The sequence below is a fragment of the Sycon ciliatum genome, chromosome 8, assembly GCF_964019385.1.
Source record: "Sycon ciliatum chromosome 8, ocSycCili1.1, whole genome shotgun sequence".
Classification (NCBI taxonomy): Eukaryota; Metazoa; Porifera; class Calcarea; order Leucosolenida; family Sycettidae; genus Sycon; species Sycon ciliatum.
In genome coordinates, this window is record NC_088650.1 from 6,519,993 (window position 1) to 6,525,104 (window position 5,112).

Here is a 5,112-nt window from a genome sequence, read left to right on the forward strand (position 1 = left end):
CATGTACTCGAACCCAGTCATTCTAGAGTATAGTGGGTTTCTGCATACAGAGACCGTTTTAGCTCCAGTTGGTGGCAGTCAGGGAGGGTACGACTCCCTGGTGGCAATAAAACATCATTCAGCTGAATTGAAAAAAAAGGAAAATATATCCTTTCCCAATCACTATCAGTATTGTTCAACTACAGCCTTGATGATGGTGTGTTCCCGTCCTCCTGGAAATCATCCACTGTAATACCGGTGTACAAGAATAGAGGTTGCGCCAAAGAGCCTACCAATTACAGACCTATATCCCTTCTCCCATGCATAGCGAAACTAATGGAAAAGATTCTCTCGGAACGTCTACTTCGATACTTGATGACCCATGGTGTAATTTGTAAAGGTCAATTCGCATATGTACGCAACAAGTCTGCAACGGACCAACTTATCTTGCTAACCCAATCAATGGCTGTAAATATTGATAATGGCACTAATTTTGACCTGATATCTCTAGATTTCAGGAAAGCATTCGACCGGGTCGACCACTCTATACTCCTAAAGAAATTCGGTAAGATTGCTACAGCTTCGTCAGTAAAATGGCTGAAGAGCTTCTTAGGGGATCGACAAATTGAAGTGAAGGTACATAGCACTAAATCGAAGAAGCGGAGCATCAACTGCGGAGTGCCTCAAGGTTCCCACCTTTCCCCACTCCTATTCCTACTCTATATGCAGTTGATTTTCCCCATTTCTCTCCTCATCAATCCCTACTTGTCTTTGTACATACATCTACATCTACTGTTCTTTCAATCAAATGAACCCCTCGATAGGCACATTGCCTTTGGGTCATTTCATAATAATAATAATAATAATAATCGCAGATTAATAATAATAATACCGAAGGATGTACCCAGAGTGCTTGACAGTGCTCAACACCACAAAGGCAGAGCGTAATACACTACAGAACAACAAGGACAATCAAGGCTTGTTTGCTGCTACTTTAAGTTTCATGCTTACGCAATCATCAGGCAACATGAAGATCGGGTGCCGACCATGCCGGTATATATGCCAGGAGAGGGTGGTATAAAAAGCTGTGTGAGACTGTGGGGGCTAGCGCAGTAGCGGTGATGTTTTAGGCAAAGGGCTGTGTGCAGAGTGTGTGGTTGTTGAAGGCAGGGGCTAGCAGTGCAGTGTGAGCGCGAAGTGTGTGGCTGGTGTGGGCAGGAGGTGGTGAACAATGCGTGTGGATGTTGTAGGCAGGAGGCTGTAGAGCTAGCAGTGTGATAATAGCGCAATGTAAATGGATATGTCTGGTGTGGGCAGGGTGTTATGAGCAAGGTGTGTGAACGTGAATGGTGTGGGCAGGAGGCTGTGGAGACATGTTTAGGTGACACCGTGGTTTTTTAGGAGATACTTGTTCTCGTGTCGGCACTTGGACACCATTTCGGAGCGCTTGTTGAGGCTGGACGGTGACCCTAGCGTGTTCAGGATGTGATACTTTTCTCTGGTACAGAGGGAACACCGCTTCGTGATGTTGGAGTATGCCCGGGCGCGATCTTTTATCCTCCATTCGACTTCGTATTGGGCGTTGGATTTCTTCAGCTTCCAGATGTAGTTGGAGAACTCGGTGCAGCTGGAGTACTTCTCGTATCTTGTTGTAGTCATGTGGTTGGCATGGCGTGACTTGAATGGTGGCGCCGACATACCGGTGTATTCCTTTTTGGTGGGGCCTGACGTTATGGATGCCACATATATCAGCTCCGTCGTTTGGCATTCACCGTTGAGTGGACAAGATGGCTTGTCTCGGCAGTTGCAGGGCTTTTCCGGTTTTTTCGTTTGCGGGCAGAGGACCGCTTTGTTGTGGCTTTTGATGCGTGCAGCCATATTCGGCATGCAACTGTAGCTTATCTTGATGGTGTTTTTTGTGAATATTTTTCCGAGCTTCGACTGCGGGGGGAAGTGCTTCTTAATGAGCGCGAGGAATCTTCCACCGATGTTTGTTTTCACATTACGGCTGTAGGGCGGGTTGTACCAAATCACCTTTCTCTTCCTTTTCTTCTTTTTGCTTGTTTTCTGTTTGAACTCTAGCGTGCTAGGGTGGCCGCTGGCGTTGAGGGCCTCCGCGTAGATGGGGATAGCATCACGGAACACCGCCTCTGAGCAGGAGATGCTTGCCAGTCGGTTGTTAATTCCAGCTGGGATGTTCTTAAGGACTTGCGGTGGGTGATTGGAGTTGACGTTGACATACAGTGGGGTGTCGTTGGGTTTTCGGTACGGTTGGTAGGTTCCTGTGGAGAGACTCATTGTGATGTCCAGGTAGTTAACAGCGTTCAGGTTGACGTCTATCGTGATTTTTAGCCCCAGCGTCTTGAAGGTGTCGATGACAGCTTTCCTTACTTTGTCCGCACTGTGGCCAGTGGCGTTACGGAGGACGGCAAGCCCGTCGTCTCTGTAGAGGCCTACCGAGCCGGACTCTGTATGCAGAAACCCACTATACCAAGAATGACTGGGTTCGAGTACATGTACAATTTCCGTATGCAGCGGAAGATCGCCATATCTAACAAACGGACAACTGTACAGACTTGCCGATACTTTTATCGTCTTCAGCAGCCACAATTTAGTCAGAAACAGCTCTAAAACATTTTGTGAGCTCCTACTTGCCACGAAACTTCTAAAAAATAATACGACTATTTTTCGAAATGGGACCCCGCACTATAATTATGTGTGTGTGTGTGTGTGTGTGTGTGTGTGTGTGTGTGTGTGTGTGTGTGTGTGTGTGTGTGTGTGTGTGTGTGTGTGTGTGTGTGTGTGTGTGTGTGTGTGTGTGTGTGTGTGTGTGTGTGTGTGTGTGTGTGTGTGTGTGTGTGTGTGTGTGTGTGTGTGTGTGTGTGTGTGTGTGTGTGTGTGTGTGTGTGTGTGTGTGTGTGTGTGTGTGTGTGTGTGTGTGTGTGTGTGTGTGTGTGTGTGTGTGTGTGTGTGTGTGTGTGTGTGTGTGTGTGTGTGTGTGTGTGTGTGTGTGTGTGTGTGTGTGTGTGTGTGTGTGTGTGTGTGTGTGTGTGTGTGTGTGTGTGTGTGTGTGTGTGTGTGTGTGTGTGTGTGTGTGTGTGTGTGTGTGTGTGTGTGTGTGTGTGTGTGTGTGTGTGTGTGTGTGTGTGTGTGTGTGTGTGTGTGTGTGTGTGTGTGTGTGTGTGTGTGTGTGTGTGTGTGTGTGTGTGTGTGTGTGTGTGTGTGTGTGTGTGTGTGTGTGTGTGTGTGTGTGTGTGTGTGTGTGTGTGTGTGTGTGTGTGTGTGTGTGTGTGTGTGTGTGTGTGTGTGTGTGTGTGTGTGTGTGTGTGTGTGTGTGTGTGTGTGTGTGTGTGTGTGTGTGTGTGTGTGTGTGTGTGTGTGTGTGTGTGTGTGTGTGTGTGTGTGTGTGTGTGTGTGTGTGTGTGTGTGTGTGTGTGTGTGTGTGTGTGTGTGTGTGTGTGTGTGTGTGTGTGTGTGTGTGTGTGTGTGTGTGTGTGTGTGTGTGTGTGTGTGTGTGTGTGTGTGTGTGTGTGTGTGTGTGTGTGTGTGTGTGTGTGTGTGTGTGTGTGTGTGTGTGTGTGTGTGTGTGTGTGTGTGTGTGTGTGTGTGTGTGTGTGTGTGTGTGTGTGTGTGTGTGTGTGTGTGTGTGTGTGTGTGTGTGTGTGTGTGTGTGTGTGTGTGTGTGTGTGTGTGAGTGTGTCATGTACATAATCATGACACATAGCCTAGGCAGCGGCACGGACATTGCAGTGGCCTGACACGAGCAAAACTTCGGTGTGACCGCGGCCTTACTGGTTGTGCCTCTCAACGGTTGTACTCGGACGTGCGAACTAACTAATACATGTACTTACTTCGCCAGTCTGTCCTAGGGGATTCACACTTGGTGAGTCGTCATCTTTCTCCATAAATCCTGATTGCAGCAACGAACGATGCTTGGTGCTCTGTGTCGTGTGTAAGATAGCTCTATTCGAACCGTTCGGAACGAATATTGAGCACTCTACCGAGCCGGAGGACTCTCATTTGTAAATCCTGATTGTGCAGCAGAGGTGTGTTCATGAGGGTGAGAGGTTCTTGCGATGACAAGGAGCATGCGTGTAGAGCCATGCACTAATTTTTGCGCCAAGTCGCTAGCGCCTTTTCCTCCATTTACCGGCTTTGTCACCCGCATTCCCGCTCATCTTACCCGCCTTTTCGCCTTTTCTCCTCATTATAGCCCCGGAGTTTGATTTTCCTTGGTTAGAGTGGTTATTGAGTTAGTTAGAGAACGTCTCAAGAGTTGACTTGTTGAGTTCGTGTTCTCCATTTTTATCAATTGTGTTTTTCCGTTGCTGTTTCCATGAGGCTGTTTTTAAAATATGTATTAGTAAAGCTTCGAACCACTCGTGGGTTCACTGATAGTCACGCCAACAACAGCCACTATTGAGTATTGCCTAAACACTACGACACAACAGTATAAAGCTCGCCCCAGCAGAAGGACACGAATGACGAGCGCTAATACGGACAAAGAGAGACAGGGTTAGCGAGAGAGACTAGTGCAGGTACGCCGTCATCTCCCGAGGTGGTGGGCCAAGCAGCGAAGTGAAACGAAGGAAGAGAGAAGGCATACGGAGGCACCAAAACCTATTGCCTGTCACATACTAAGTGCTATTGACAGCTGGCAGCCGACAGCTTCAAATATTTGAAAATCTGCTAAAAAAGCTCTCCATCAGAACTCTGCGCACTCTCAAATGGAGCGCACGGTAAAAAAACTCGGCGACGAAGAAAGCTTCGTATCGCCGCCCTGGACTGTCCAACAAACGGAGTAGTGTTCTCTGATAATTATATTCTCTACGTGCTGGGCATAGACCCGTTTACTTGGAAGCTCAGTCAGTGCATCACCACTTTCGATTTTGAGATTTGGTCGATTGACTCTTGATTATCACAATAATTATTATTATCGTGCATGTGGTCTGATCTGCAAACTCTCAAGTCTTATTCCGGTCATGTGCTAGTAGAACTACTACATGTAGTAGCATGCTTGCGACCTCGCGGCTTAGCTCGTCTGGCTATGTGTTTTTCATCCACACCGATCAGCGCGAACTGGGGCCTGGGGGTCTACATGGTCTAGGGGATCGCTTTTCCCGTCCAGTCCCG